Below are 15,479 nucleotides of genomic sequence, written 5' to 3' on the forward strand. Positions count from 1 at the left end.
TTTCTTTCTTTCTTTCTTTCTTTCTTTCTTTCTTTCTTTCTTTCTTTCTTTCTTTCTTCTTTCTTTCTTTCCTTTCTTCTTTCTTTCTTTCTTTTCTTTCTTTCTTTTCTTTCTTTCTTTCTTTCTTTCTTTCTTTCTTTCTTTCTTTCTTTCTTTCTTTTCTTTCTTTCTTTCTTTCTTTCTCTCTTTCTTTCTCTCTCTCTTTCTTTCTCTCTCTCTTTCTTTCTTTCTTTCTTTCTTTCTTTCTTTCTTTCTTTCTTTCTTTCTTTCTTTCTTTCTTTCTTTCTTTCTTTCTTTTTCTTCCCCTTCCTCAGCCCTGATTAACTGACAAACGTGAGAACTTAGCCCATTTGGTTTGTGATGAAATCCAGGATTAATTAGCCATTCTCAGTGCTTAATTCTCCCGGACTGACCTGACCCAGTCACTTCTGATTTTCCAAGCTAGACTCTTGCATCGTCCTGGTGGAGGGAACACGTTAGCACGTTATGAATACAAAGATGAAGCAGTCTTGCCTTTTTATTTTACCCAACTTCCTTTGCCATTCTACAAAAACTTCTTAATTTCTTATAAAATTATATGTCCTTTGAGATCAGGTTAAAAGTCAACTTTAAGCTGCTAATTTCATAAAGGCATCTTTTATATTGGTGACCAACTCTTATTTGTGAGTATATTCTGTGTTTCTATCATCGGTATATTTTCCTGGACCTCTCCTGGTTTTAGCACTGAAAGCCCAGCACCCTAGGCCTGGGAAAAACAGGATGGTTGGCCATCTGACTTTTACATATCCTCAACTTCATGAACTTAGTGCTAAAAAGCAGACTTTCCAAACCATACATTTGCCTTAAAATAGTGATTTCAACTCTGGTGGTCCCCACGTATGCCTTTGTCTTTCTGGTGGTTGTCCCAATCTGTAATGGTCTGTATCTGATCCACTTGTGTCTGGAGTGCTATAAATCCAATTAATATGGCAGTGAAGACACATTCTTGGATTGGGCCTACAGTGATTCTTTTAATCCCAGATATAGCTGAGCACCATATCTTAGACCCAAAATCTAATACAGTAAGCCTTAAAAAATATGACTCATATAAGCCTAGAAGTTCACATGACCCATTCTCAGTAAAGATGTCATATTTAAAAAGCAATTCAAGTTTTATGTACATTATAAACACTAACATATTGCTCATTTTATCCTTATTATAATAGCATTAAATATCACAAAGTGGAAAGAATTATGGGTGAGTTATGGGTACTGTGGAGTTCTGCTAAGTGGTTCTGTACCCTCGTGAAGATAGTAAAGAGGGTATCTACCTCTGTTTCCTCCAGCTTGAGGTCTCTGTTAGAGTCAGAAGGCTCCTTAAAAATCAGTCAGCATTGCTCTCCTTCAATAGTTTTCTACAGTGTATGTGGTTAATAAATTCTGGGTGATTAAATGGCCTTGTTAAGCTCAATTTCTCAGAGTCATTGTCTACTAAATATTTCATTTTCCATTAAAGTTATGAGCATCTGTATCCTAAGATTTGTATAGAATATAGATGATAGACTAAAATTTTGGTGATAGAAAGCTCTTGATGATTCTGTAAGAACTTTTCCATATGATCACTCTCTTTCATGGTTATCCGGGCTCAGCAGAATGGCAACAACACATTTAAAGACAGGCTCTATTTTGACACTGTGCATTCTGTGCTGTCCATCAGGGACCCCTACTTCACCTTGTGATTTTTTACACAAAAAATGTCAGTGATGCAAGAAGGAGGGTGGCAGCCTAAGGAGGAGGGTGGGTAAGATCACTGAGTAGTGTGTACCTCAAGGGAGGAAACCAGTGCTTAAAGGAAAGTAAGTATTGGCCTGAAGGGGACAATGAGAAGGGACAGAAAGCTGGTAGTCCCTCTGAGCTCATGGAACTGGGGAATAAGTATAGAAGAATTAGCAGAACTTGCTCCAGAGGGCTGCAAGGGAAGCAGTTCCCTCAGGGGGAGCAAGGAGATAGAGCAACCTTCAGAGAGGAAGTTGTGAAGAGACCTGAGGACAAAGGGGGTTTCGATTACAGGGTGAGGAAGATGTGAGCGGGCTCACTGCAGAGGAAGCTTTGAAGAAGAGCCAGCGTTGGAAGGAAGAGCAGTGAGGTGATGAAGATCTCGTGGATATCATCACTGTGATACAGGCTTGATGTTTGTCAGGACTACCAGACCTTCACCACCACCTCTGGCCCCAGAGGACTCTTGTGTTCCTGAAGTGGGAACCTGCATCCTCCTCTGCACACACAACACGGAGCCCCTGCTACTACTACCCACGCTGAGAATCTGATGATGGGCTCTTCTTTCAGGCCTGAAGGCACTGGCAAGTAGGGAGCTTGCCCTCAGAAGACCAAATTTTCCACCTAAGGTAGCTAATGTACACTATGTGCTGTGCCTGAGAGTCCCTTGCATCCTGCTACACCCACAGAACTACCCCCTGCCAAAAGAACACAGCAGCTGAGATAAGCAGTTTTGGAATTTGTAGGGCCTAACACTTAACAACTGCTAGAACCTTCAACAGGTAAGGTATTGGCTATTCTAACTCTGTTTCTTCATCTTTAACATGGGAATAATAATAGCTCATTATAGCAGTACATGGCCTCTTTGATTGAGAGCCTAATTTGGATATTTTTCAAAAGAAAAGTTCTGGGGGTTTTGGGTTTTTTTTAGATATATATATTTTTTTTTATCAGAGAGAGAGAGAGAGAGCCAAGCAGGGAGAGCAGCAGGCAGAGGGAGAAGCAGGCTCCCCACTAAGCAAGGAGCCTGATGTGGGACTTGATCCCAGGATTCTGGGATCATGACCTGAGCTGAAGGCAGATGCTCAACTGACTGAGCCACCCAGGCATCCCTCAAAAGAAAAGTTTGGGTAGAATAGTTTGAGATCTCTTTTCAAAAAGAGAAGTTTGGATGTAAGGAAGATGGTGAAGTAGGAAGCATCCAGAGTCCCTCTTTCCATGTAGACAACAATTGCACTGGCAGAAATTTCTCTGATGTAGCTATTTTATACCCAGGGAATCTACTGAAGGCTTGCAATATCTAGAAGAAGGCTTAAATGGTAAGTTGTAGTTAATTTTGGTCAACTTCAACTCTTAACACAGTAGCATCCCCCACCCACCAGACCCCTGGCAGGGAGCCATGCATATGTTCCTGAAGCAGCTTGCACACAGTTTGCAAAAGCTAGGATGGGTAAGAAGGACCTTGTCCTCTAAATAATAGGGATCTGTCTCTGATCACTGATTGCTGCTTCTGATTGCAGAGATGCAGACACAGAGATAGGCAACATTGTTGTAGTTTTCATTGCCATTTTTATAAACCCTGACTTCTCCAGCCAAAGTGCTTTCAGGGGGATTTAAACAGTTGGCCCCTGTTTTGGGAGACTTTTTTCCCTTCATGCTCCCCTTTTTTTCCTTTTGGGGGCTAGACATTTAAGGACTAGGACATTCAAAAGCAACTGCATACACATTTAAAAATATGAATACATATACATTTACACACTTGAATTTAAAAAGTCACAGCATGTACCCAGGGAAAGCACAGGCTCAGAAAAGACCTGAGAAGACCTTAGGTTTTTATCTCAGGCTGATTTCTATAAAAACAAAACCAAAAACCAGCAAGGGGAGAATCTGCATTCCACACTTAACACATGATAAGATTCAAATGTCCAGTGTTCAACAAAAAGAATCACAAGGCATATAAAGAAACAGAAAACTATGACACATTCAAAGGAAAAAAAATAGAGAACAGACACCATCCCTGAGAAAGACCAGATGGCAGATTTATTAGACAAAGACCTTAAAACAACTGTCTTGAAGATGGTCAAAGAGCTAAAAGAAGCTTTAGACAGAGGCAAGAAAAATGATGTATGAACAAGATGTAAATGTCAATAAAAAGATAGAAAACATAAAAAAGAGATCACAAGCTGAAAACTACAAAAACTGAAATGAAAAATTCATGAAAGAGAATCAGAACAGCTTTAAGTAGGTGGAAGAAATGGTGAACTTGAAGACAGGATCATCAACATTCTCAAGTCCAAGAAACAAAAAAGAAAAAAAGGCTAAAGTCAACTGAAGGCACCTGGGTGGCTCAGTTGGTTAAGTGACTTCCTTTGGCTCAGGTCATGATCCTCTGTAGCCTTGTGTAAGTGTCATGCTTCTCCCTCTGACCTCCCCTCTCTCATTGTCTCTCTCAAATAAATAAATAAAATCTTTAAAAAAAAAAAAAAAAGAAAAGAAAAGTCAACTGAGACTATAGGACATGTGAGATGCAATCAAGTGGACCAGCATACATATTGTAGGAGTCTCAGAAGGAGGAGAGAGAGAAGAGGGCAAAGAGATTATTTGAAGAAACAATGATTGAAAACTTCCCAAATTCGATTAAAGCCATGGAAATAAATATCCAAGAAGCTCAATGAACCCCAGTAGGATAAACTCAAAGAAACCCACACCAAGAGGCATTATAATCAAACTATCAAGACAGAAAATCCTGCAAGCTTGCTTTAGCAGCACATATACTAAAATAGGAACAATGCAGAGAGGAGTAACATGACCCCTGTGTAAGGATGAGAGAATCTTGAAAGTAGCAAGAGAGAAGTGACTCATCACATACTAGGGATCAATAGTTGCAGAAAAAATGGTGATGGAGAACACAGCTTCCCCGTTATCCCACGAGTGATTGGACAGCTATCTACAAACAAAAACAGCTCTGGGAGACCTCTAGAGTCCACTTAGAAAGTTTAGCAACACAGTGTAACAAAAATAACAGAATAATCAAGAATTGCATTTGCTTGTATCATCCCATACCCCAAACTGGCATTGTGGAGCATCAAGAAGGAACTTGCCAGCTAGAAAGAGTTCCTTTCACCAGGAAAGAAGAGCAGGATGAGCAACAAGTTTTTCCAGCCTCTTGGGGCACTGGGCAAGTGACCTGCTTCAGTTTCACCCCAACCAGACTAGCAAAACTGAAACACACAGAGCTAGCTAGGAACAAGGAAGAAAGGCAGTGGCTTGATTAGCAGACATGCAGTGAGAGCAGATGCAGTTTACAGAGATCTGATCTGCAGACAAACTCAGCAAACTTTGCTACTGACAAAGCCAATGACCAGCACAGCAGCCACAGACACCCTGCAGATTTTGCCAGATTTTACCCCATAGGTAAACAGATTTGTTCATTGACACTAGTTGCTTAATTTCCTCCTCATTCTCTCCCATCCTGACCCTGCCAGAGACAGCCATCTGACAGCCATCCAAGGTCTCCGTGCCTGCAGCTGTGCAAGTGTAAGATACCTGAATCCCTCCTCACCTCTGCCAGGGCCCTGGAGCCATGCCTGCAGCCAGCTTGGGCCTCTGCAGCTGCATGAGCACAAGACCCTAGCCTAGAACCCTCTCCCTGCTGACCCCCCTCCTGTGCCCTGCTGTGCCCATGGAGGTTAGCCCCTCTAGGTGTGTATCTACATACCACCAGGCTGAGACCTATCATCTGCTCCACAAGAGTATGCATGCCCTGGGGGTGGGAATCGGGGGAGAGTGTAAAGCCACAGGTGAGCATGCCAACAGCCAGAGCCCTCCCCCCATCCAATTGCTTGTGGGTCTGCATCAGACCCTGCCTTCTGTCACTGGCCAGCAGCACTGTGCCCAGCAGCTAGCCCCTTCCACTGTGTACTGGCATGTCCCTTGGGTGATTCCTGTCACTGACCTCCACTACAGTATGCATGCCTGGGAGGAGGATATGCAGCCACAGGAGAGCAGCCTGATAATAAGGACCAGTTTCTGGTGAGCTCATAGTTGGCCCCAGCCCTTGGTATCTGCCTTGGCCCCATCACTATGTGTGTGTCTGTAACACCCCTGCCACTACATAGGCACCTGCAGCTGACCCCCACAGCTGAGTGTGTGCACACTTATGGTTCTGGCCACCACCACTGCCTGCTGAAGTTCCTGGTACCTAGAAGTGCTGCTGAAGACTCCAAAAGCTATTGTAGCCACGGCAGACCCTTTGAAGTTCTCACCAAGGACCATACAGTTGTTAATGTTGTGGGCCCCAGTGACTTGAGCCAAAGAGACATCATGCCCCCTCAGACCCAGTGCTGCCTTGTGTTCCCAAACTTGGCACCATACACCATTAAACCCAGGGTCACAGCACAGTCCAGCATGCCCCCATCCACAGGTGAAAGCTTCTCTTCCTGAAATCAATCTATAAAGTCTAGAAGAGGTAACTGCTTCAGACATCTACACAAGGCTACAGGGATCATGAAGAATCAAGGAACATGTCTCCACCAAAGGAATACAGTAAACTTCCATTAATTGTCACCAAAGAAACGGAGATGTGGGAATTGCTGAACAAAGAATTCAAAAAATCTCTTGATGCTCAGAGAACTACAAGAAAACATAGATAAATGATTTAACAATATCAGGAAGACAAAACAAGAACAAAATAAGAAGTTCAACAAAGAGATAGAAAACATTAAAAAGAACCAAATGTTGGAGCTGAAGAATGCAGTGACCATACACACCTCAACAGAAGAAGGGCTATCTATGACAAGCCCACAGCTGAGAGCATCCTCGATGGGGAACATCTGAGAGCTTTTTTTCTAAGATAACAAATGAGACAACGATGCTTACTCTCACCACTCTTATTCAACATAGTACTGGAAGTCCTAGCCAAAGCAATCAGGCAAGAAAAAGAAATAAAAGCCATCCAAACAGGAAAGAAAGAGATAAAACTATCTTTGTTGTAAATGGTATGATATTATATAGAGAAAATCCTAAAGACACCACAAAAAAACTGCTAAAATGAATCAACAAATTCAGTAAAGTTTCAGTATAAAAAATCAACATACTGGGGTGCCTGGGTGGCTCAGTCGTTAAGCATCTGCCTTCGGCTCAGGTCATGATCCCAGCGTCCTGGGATCGAGCCCCAAGTTGTGCTACCTGCTCAGCGGGGAGTCTGCTTCTCCCTCTCCCACTCCCCCTGCTTGTGTTCCTGCTCTCACTATCTCTCTCTCTGTCAAATAAATAAATAAAATCTTTTTTAAAAAATTAAATAAATATAAATAAATAAATAAATAAATAAATAATCAATATATTAAAAACAGTTGTATTTCTTATATGAACTCTATCTCTGAAACTAATAATACACTGTATGTTAATTAATTGAATGTAAATAAAATAAAATAAAAATTAAAAAATAAAGTGAGATTGTACAACTCTGTAGCTTGTGATAACAAAAAAAAATTTTTAAAGTTGCATTTCTATACACTAACAACAAACCATATGGAAAAGAAATAAAGAAAACAATCTCATTAACAATAACATCAAAAACAATAGAATACTTAGGAAAAAAATTAACTGAGGAGGTAAAAGATCTATACCCTGAAAACTACAAGACTTTGATGAAAGAAATTGAAGAAGACACAAATGGAATGATATCCCATGTTCATGTATTAGAAGAATTAGTATTGTTTGAATGTCCATATTATCAATAGTCATCTATAGATTCAGTGCAACCCCTATCAAAATTCCAATGGCATTTTTCATAGAAATAGAAAAAACAATACTATAATTTGTAGGGATCTACAAAAGAACCGCATAGTCAAAACAATCCTAAGAAAGAAGAACAAAGGTGGAGGTATCACATTTCCTGATTTCAAACCATACCACAAAGTTATAGAAATCAAAACAGTATGGTACTGGAAAAAAATAGACCAAAGAAACAGAATCAAGAGCCCAGAAATAAATTATTGCATATACAGTTGATCTTTGAACAATGCAAGGGTAAAGGGTGTCCCCAACCCCCTGCCTGGGCAGTTGAAAATTTGTGTATAACTTTGACTCCCCCAAACTTAACTACTAATAACAGCCTACTGTTGACTGGACACCTTACCAATAACATAAACAGTTGATTAATACACATTTGTATGTTATATGTATTATATACTTTGTCCTTACAATAAAGTAAGCTAGAGGGGAAAAAAGTTTTAAGAAAATCTAAGGAAGGGAAAATACATTTATGGTACTATGCTGTATTTATTAAAAAATAAGTCCACATATAAGTGGATCCACACAGTTCAAACCTGTGTTGTTCAAGGGTCAACTGTACAGCCAACTAATATTTGACATGGGAGCCAAGAATACTCAATGGGAAAAGGATAGTATCTTCAATAACTTGTATTGGGAAAATTGGATAACCAGATGCAGAAGAATAAAATCAGACCCCTCTCTTACACCATTCACAAAATGAAATGGATTAAAGGCTTAAACACAAGACCTGAAACCATAAAACTACTAGATTCCATAGGGACAAATTTCTTGACATTAGTTTTAGCAGCAATATCCTAGATATGACAACAAATGCACAAGCAACTAAAGCAAAAAGAAATAAGTGGGACTACATCAAATTAAAAGACTTCTGCACAGCAAAAGAAATAATCAACAAAAGTAAAAGGCAACAAATGGAACGGGAGAAAATATTTGCAAATCATATATCTGTTAAAGGATTAATATCCAAATCCTATGAAGAATTCATGTAATTCAATAGCAAAAAACAAACAACCTGATTTTAAAATGGGTAGAGGAACCAAATAGACATTTTTCCAGAGAAGACATACAAATAGCCAAGAGGTATATGAAAAGGTGCTCATCATCACTAACCAGCAGGAAAATGCAACCCAGAATCTCAATGAGATATCACCTCACACCTGTTAGGATGGCTACCATCAAAAAGACAAGAAATAACAAGTGTTGGTGAGGATGTGGAGAAAAGGGAATCCTTGTGCACTGTTGTTTGGAATGTAAATTGGTGCAGCCACTATGGAAAACAGTATGGAGGTATCTAAAAAAAATTAAAAATAGAACTACCATATGATCCAGCAATTCCACTTCTGGATATACATCCAACAGAAATGAAAACAGGATCTCAAAGAGATATCTGCACCCTCAGGTTCATTGCAGCATTATTCACAAAAGCCAAGATATAGAAACGATCTACATGTCCATCAATGGATTCATGGACAAAAAAGACATGGTGTATATATAATAGAATATTATTCAGCCACGAGAAAGAAGAAAATATTGCCATTTTGACAACTTGGATGAACCTTGAGGACATGAAATAAGTCAGACAGAAAAAGACAAATGCTGCATGATATCACCTATATATGAAATCTGAAAAAGTCAAATTCAGATAAACAGAGAGTAGAGTGTTGGTTACCAGGGCCTGGATAAACCCTTTCCTCCACCCCAGTTCACTAACAGTTCCACAGAGCATAGAAGTAAGGAAATAGAAATGGCTGGCTGTAGAGTAAAGTCTCTGACTTTGGCCTTGGAGCCAGTAATGCAGAGGAGGGGCTTGAGGGGAGAGAGAAAGAGAGGGAGGGAGGAAAGGGAGAGAGAGGAGGGGAGAGGGAGGGACTGTGGTAGGGAGGGACAAGAGAGACAGAAAGAGAGAAGAGGGATGTCACTCACTGGGAAATAAGTAGCAACAGATTTTTGTCAGAAATAGAAGAAACAGATTTCTCTAGAATAGCATGGGTAAAGGACTCTGTTCTCAAATGTGGAGCAATCATCTCTGGGAGCTTACTGCAAATAGTAATAAGTGCTCTGACACAATAAAGCAACATTCATTTAAAAACTGGACATTGAAACCAGAATCTCTGGGCAATTATTTATAATATTTTTTATGGTGCCAATTTTAAATACAGTTTTAGTTAAGACATTGCATTTTCCACTTAACAATACAGTGCTTATAAAGTGCAATGTTTATTTCCTTTCCCTGTGCACATATTCCATATTCAAGTATCAAGAATGCCCAGTTTATTTACTATAGCAGCTCAACATTAAAACTGCCATGGAATTTGCTACAAATTTGGGTCCTTCAAATATTTTGTGTGGAACAATGTTAGACCTATTCTCAGGTTGGCTTAATCAACCTCTTCAATGGTGGGTCCAGAGGAGGCACCACCAGAGGGAGGAGCTCCACCACCAGGGAAGCCTCCAGGCATTCCTCCTGGCATGCCCCCTGCACTCTGATACAGTTGGTAATGATGGGATTGCAGACTTTCTCCAGCTCTTTCTGCTGGTGTTCAAATTCTTCCTTCTCTGCAGTCTGGTTCTTATCAAGCCATTTGATGATTTCATTGCACTTGTCAAGAATCTTCTGTTTGTCCTCATCATTGATCTTGCCCTGAAGTTTTTCATCTTCAGCAGTTGCTTTCATGTTGAATGCATAAGACTCAAGTGAATTCTTGGAGGACACCTTGTCCTGCTGTTTCTCATCTTCAGCTTTGTACTTCTCAGCTTCCTGGACCATGCGCTCAATGTCTTCCTTGCTCTGGCGGCCCTTGTCATTAGTGATGGTAATCTTGTTCTCTTTTCCTGTGCTCTTATCCACAGCAGAGACATTGAGGATACCATTAGCATCAGTATCAAAAGTGACTTCAATCTGAGGAACGCCATGAGGAGCAGGAGGTATGCCTGCGAGTTCGAACTTGCCAAGTAGGTTATTATCCTTGGTCATGGCACGCTCACCTTCATATACCTGAATAAGCACACCAGGCTGGTTGTCAGAGTAGGTAGTGAAGGTTTTGTGTCTGTTTGGTAGGAATGGTAGTCAACATGGTTGCTTCTGTGTGGGCCTGGCTCGGCTTGAGAAGAAAACAGCTGTCTGGTGATCTAGCCCAGCATTCAATGAGACCCTATAATATTTTTAATATTGTTTCCGTGTTAACCGTACAGAAAATTGCATATAGCTCCCGTTCTGTTTGAAAGAATGTCAGCCATTTTCACTGAATCTCTTTGTTGTTTTCATGAAGTCCCAAGGTAAGGACTCTTGCATAGATAGCAGTGGGTGTGTTCTGCCTATTACAGCAAAAAAATTCTAGAATCCAATGTGGGCAAGAACAGATAAACAGCCCTGCTCCCAGAATGTGTCTTGACCAGAGGTAATATGGTCTGGTTAACCTACCTCAAATTCTCATAATAGTACCTGTGCTTTCACTGACTTGCCATTAACAGAAAATCACTGAAACGGCTACTTACATGTGACACACATTGTGTTTTTTAGTCTAGTTAACCTCTTACCTCACCCAAGAACTAATGTGCGGATGGCTCTATCCTCACAAAGGTTACCCGGTCATGGCTGGAATCCTCATCTGAGTGTCTCTACAGGGGTGGAGGGAGGACGTGGGAACACAAGGAAAGAAGTTAACCATCATTACATGAGTGCCTTGTCCCAGGCACTATGCTTCCACAAATGTTTATGATCAATTGCCTTAATTCTGAGAGGCTGGTACTACTGTGTCCATTTTCCAGATGGGGAAACTGAGGATTAAAGAACTGAGTAATTTGCTCAAGATCCCAGAGTAAAGACATGGGAAAGCCAAAATTCCAAATGAGTTCTGCCCTACTCCAATGCCTCTGGTCTTTTCACAGGCTTATGCCATCACCTAATTTTTTTTTTTTTAAGATTTTATTTATTTATTTGACAGAGAGAGAGAGAGACAGCGAGAGAGAGGGAACACAAGCAGGGGAGTGGGAGAGGGAGAAGCAGGCTTCCTGCTGAGCAGGGAGCCTGATGCAGGGCTCGATCCCAGGACCCCGGGATCATGACCTGAGCCAAAGGCAGGTGCTTAATGACTGAGCCACCCAGGCACCCCTGCCATCACCTAATCTTGAGCTTACTCTCAGTGTCAAGTCATCCAGAGTATTTCTAAACACACTTCTGATAATTGTCTTATTATAAGGCATGCCAAGGAGATGGAGGACTGATGCCTGGTTATAGGAGGAGATGTAGAGATAGAAAAAAGAGTAGGCAGGAGACAAGAACTGACTTGCTTTTACCATGATGAAATCAGGGTATCTAAGATTGTTTCAGATCTCTGTATGTTACATTGCAAGGCCAAATACAACATGTCCCTCAAGATTTGGCCCAAATGCTACCTGATCCATGCTGTGCTGTCTTCACTTTCTACCCCACTTTTTAATCCCCTTGGTTCGGTTAAATGGGTTTTATTTACCCAACTGCCATCTCAGGACTGAATATATTCTACCTTGTGTCCCTCTACCTCCCACACAGGCAGAGACCTTCGAAGTAGGAGGAAGGGATCCTGAGCTAAGTAGGTCTCTGGTCACCATGCCAGAATCTACTCAGAGGTTGAGATTATGGCTTCAATTCAGGGGATCGAGGGACAGAGCCAAAGGGGACCTACTAAAAGGTAACCTCAGAACAGTTGAAAGCCATGCACATCCTCCCAGATGGAGCTACTGGTGTTACTCCCAATTCAGTAGTTCAAGTTTTTGGTCCTGGGACCTCTTTATTGTAACTATTGCTGTTGTCATCATTGTTGTTTTTGAAGACCGTGAAGAAGCTTTTGTTTATGTGGGTTATACCATACTTACCATAATAGAAATTAAAACAGAAAAATCTAAAATATTGATTGATTAAAAAAATTGTATGTTAACATAAAAAACCTTCTTTTATGGAAAAACCCTATATTTTCCAAGACAAAAGAAAATTAGAAAGGCAGCGATGTTTTATACGTTTTGCACATCTTTTTAGTGATTGGCTTAAAAGAGGACAGTGGGGGCGCCTGGGTGGCTCAGTTGGTTAAGCCTCTGCCTTCGGCTCAGGTCATGATCCCAGGGCCCTGAGATCGAGCCCCGCATCAGGCTCCCTCCTCAGCTCAGTGGGGAGCCTGCTTCTCCCTCTCCCTCTATCTACTGCTCTGCCTACTCGCACTCTCTCTGTCAAATAAATGAATAAAAACGTAAAAAAAAAAAAAAAGAGGACAGTGGATTCACTTACCTACTTCTGCACTCAATCCTTGTCAGGTTCCAAATAGTTACGTCTCCTTTATTGTTAATTACCTAAGACCCAGTGTCTGCTTCTTAAGGGTTTCGCCTCCCTGAGGAGTCCAAATGGGGCTCTCTCTGCCTAGAGAGAGGAGATGGTTGGAGCCCAATGAAACCACTTGGGCCACTGCTTGTCTTTGTCACATGGGATCACTAATGGAAACAAGTTCTGTCCAGATGCTGTCTGCCCAGACCCACTTCTCCAACAATCTGCCCAAGCCCACCGTCTCCATGGGAATAGGATGCTCCAGAGGCACAGCCTTTACTTCACACCCCATCCTCAACCATCGTTCTCCAAACCACAGCATCTGTGCTCAAAAGAGAGTGGACTGGAGGAGCGTCCCTGCCACACCCTGGTCCTACCCCCCACAGCCTGCACGTCCTCTGTCCTTCTTGCCCTTTTCTGCTTCTGGGTCTTGCCTAGACCCTGTGTGGTTGGCTCAGCTTCAGGCATCCTTGGGGGATACTCAGTGGGTACCCATTTCCAACCTATAGCCTGCACTGAGGACTCTTGGTTTTGTCTGCCTCCAGAGGTTATCTTTCCCCTTCTTCTTTCATAGTCCCCTATTATTTTTCCTGTTTTATCAATGGCATGTTTGATTTTACAGCTCTGTATCTCCACACTATTCAAGTATATAAAATTGCCTTAATGTCTGCTGTTTGTTTTCCATTTTATCTTTCTGCTTTAATTTCCTTTATTTTCTTTAAGGTAAAAATGTCCTGCTTCCACCTTGTTTTCCTGGCTTTTCTATTAACTATTTTTAATTGGAAAAGTAATAAAAGCACGAGATGAAATGGAAAATGATAAAAGGGTAAACAATGAAAAGCAAGCAAGACCGCTGGTCTGCTAATCCCTGTCTCCAGAGGCAACAGTGTTACCAGCATCTGGTGTTTTCTTCCAGAAACGGTCTATGCATATAATAAGCATACTCCTCCCCCTTTATTGAACTAATAGAAGCTTGCTTTTCACACAGTCTGGACCTTTGGTTTTCTTTTTAACCTTGTATCTTGGAGACTGTTTTAAATCAGCATGCAAAGACCTACCCCAATATTTGTAAGGGTTGCACCAATAACACAAATTATGGATGTACATAATGTATCGAATCTGTCCCCTTTTTATAGAGCACGTAGGTTGTTTCTGATCTCTTCCTGTTACAAATAGTACTTCAGTAAAGTATGTACATACACATGAGATTATGGAAAAAGTTCTAGAAGTACAGTTCGTATGTCAAAACTATTTGCTTTGAAAATGTTGGTAGATATTATCACATTGCCCTCCAATGCATAGGTCATAGGTATCGTAGGTGTTGGAAGTATTGTTCCCTGTATGTTTTCTTTAGATTTTGTTTATTATATATATATTTTTTGTCATGAAGAAATGATAGGTTTTTATGCAAGTAAATTATTTTTTTATGCTTTGCAGGTAAATTCATGTATGGCTTTTGACCTGTGTTTCTTCCTTAATTCAGGTCTTCTCCTATCTAAGATTTTTTTCCCCTGTACTGTGCTTTTTTCTAGTCTCTTTTGTTTTCAGTTTTGACATTAAAATTTTCAGTCTCTCTGGAATTTATTTTGAGAATTAGAATCAAGGAAGAGCTTCATTTCTTCCCAAATGGTCAACTGGTTTTACCAGTAGTAATTTTTTTATACATTTTTTAAAAAAAGATTTATTCATTCATTTTAGAGAGAGAGTTGGGGGGAAGGGGCAGGGGTGAGGAGAGTGAGAATCCCAAGCAGACTCCATGCCAAGCACGGAGCCCAATGTGGGGCTTGATCCTAGGACCCCTGAGACCAGCACCTGAGCCGAAACCAAGAGCAGGAAGCTCAATTGACTACACCATCCAGACGCCCCATCAGTAGTAGTTTTTAAATAATTCATCTTTTCTCCACTGATGCTAACTATCACCTTCATCACATAGTTCCTATTGTTATTTCTAGGTTCTCTGTTCTGTTTTAGTGATCTGTTTTCTTAGTCACACGTGTTAAGTAAATAGCTTTAAAATATGCTTTAATATGTGTTAGGACCAACCTCCTCCTCATTCTTAGTTCCTTCTCAGACTTTTCCTGGCTAGTTTCTTTTCTTTTTTTTTTTTATTTATTCATTTGAGACAAAGAGATAGAGAGAGAGAGCATGAGCAGGGAGAGAGGCAGAGGGAGAGGGAGAAGCAGGCTTCCTGCTGAGCCAGGAGCCCGATGTGGGGCTCAATTCCAGCACCCTGGGATCATGACCTGGGCCGAAGGCAGATGCTTAACCATCTGAGCCACCCAGGCCCCCCGTTCCTGGCTATTTTCATATGAATTTTAGCATATAGCTTTCCAACATATTTTTATTTTGGGGGTTCCCAGTAAATTTGTGGATTCTCTTAGGAAGAATGAACACCTCTCTACTATTGTTTCTTCCTCTTCAAGTACAGGGCCCTTCTTTTCATTTATTTGTGTATTCTTTTGTGTCTCTCAGTAGAAAAACAGTTTTCTTCAATGTACAGATTTGAGCCTATATATTTCTTGTTAAGTTTATCTGCAGATATTTTATACTTCTTGTAGCTTTTATTAAATGGAATATGTCCTCCTTGCCCTAAGTTTTTAGTTTCATTATTTAAAACAAAATCAAGTATCTTTAT

The 15,479-nt window shown here is 40.8% G+C and overlaps 1 protein-coding gene, 1 non-coding gene and 1 pseudogene across 2 annotated transcripts in view; 1 reads left to right on the forward strand and 2 right to left on the reverse strand.

Moving 5' to 3' along the window:
• The window catches only part of LYRM4 (LYR motif containing 4), a 277,622-nt gene that overhangs the window by 58,574 nt on the left and 203,569 nt on the right, over positions 1-15,479 (reverse strand). The window lies entirely within an intron of this gene.
• Positions 4,510-4,612, forward strand: LOC117997560. The gene has a single exon (XR_004675858.1). It is a non-coding gene; the product is annotated as a U6 spliceosomal RNA (small nuclear RNA).
• LOC118027419 lies at positions 9,681-11,409 on the reverse strand (annotated as a pseudogene).

Source organism: Mirounga leonina, unplaced genomic scaffold, assembly GCF_011800145.1.
Source record: "Mirounga leonina isolate KUSES-001 unplaced genomic scaffold, KU_Mleo_1.0 Mir_366, whole genome shotgun sequence".
In the NCBI taxonomy this organism is placed as follows: Eukaryota; Metazoa; Chordata; class Mammalia; order Carnivora; family Phocidae; genus Mirounga; species Mirounga leonina.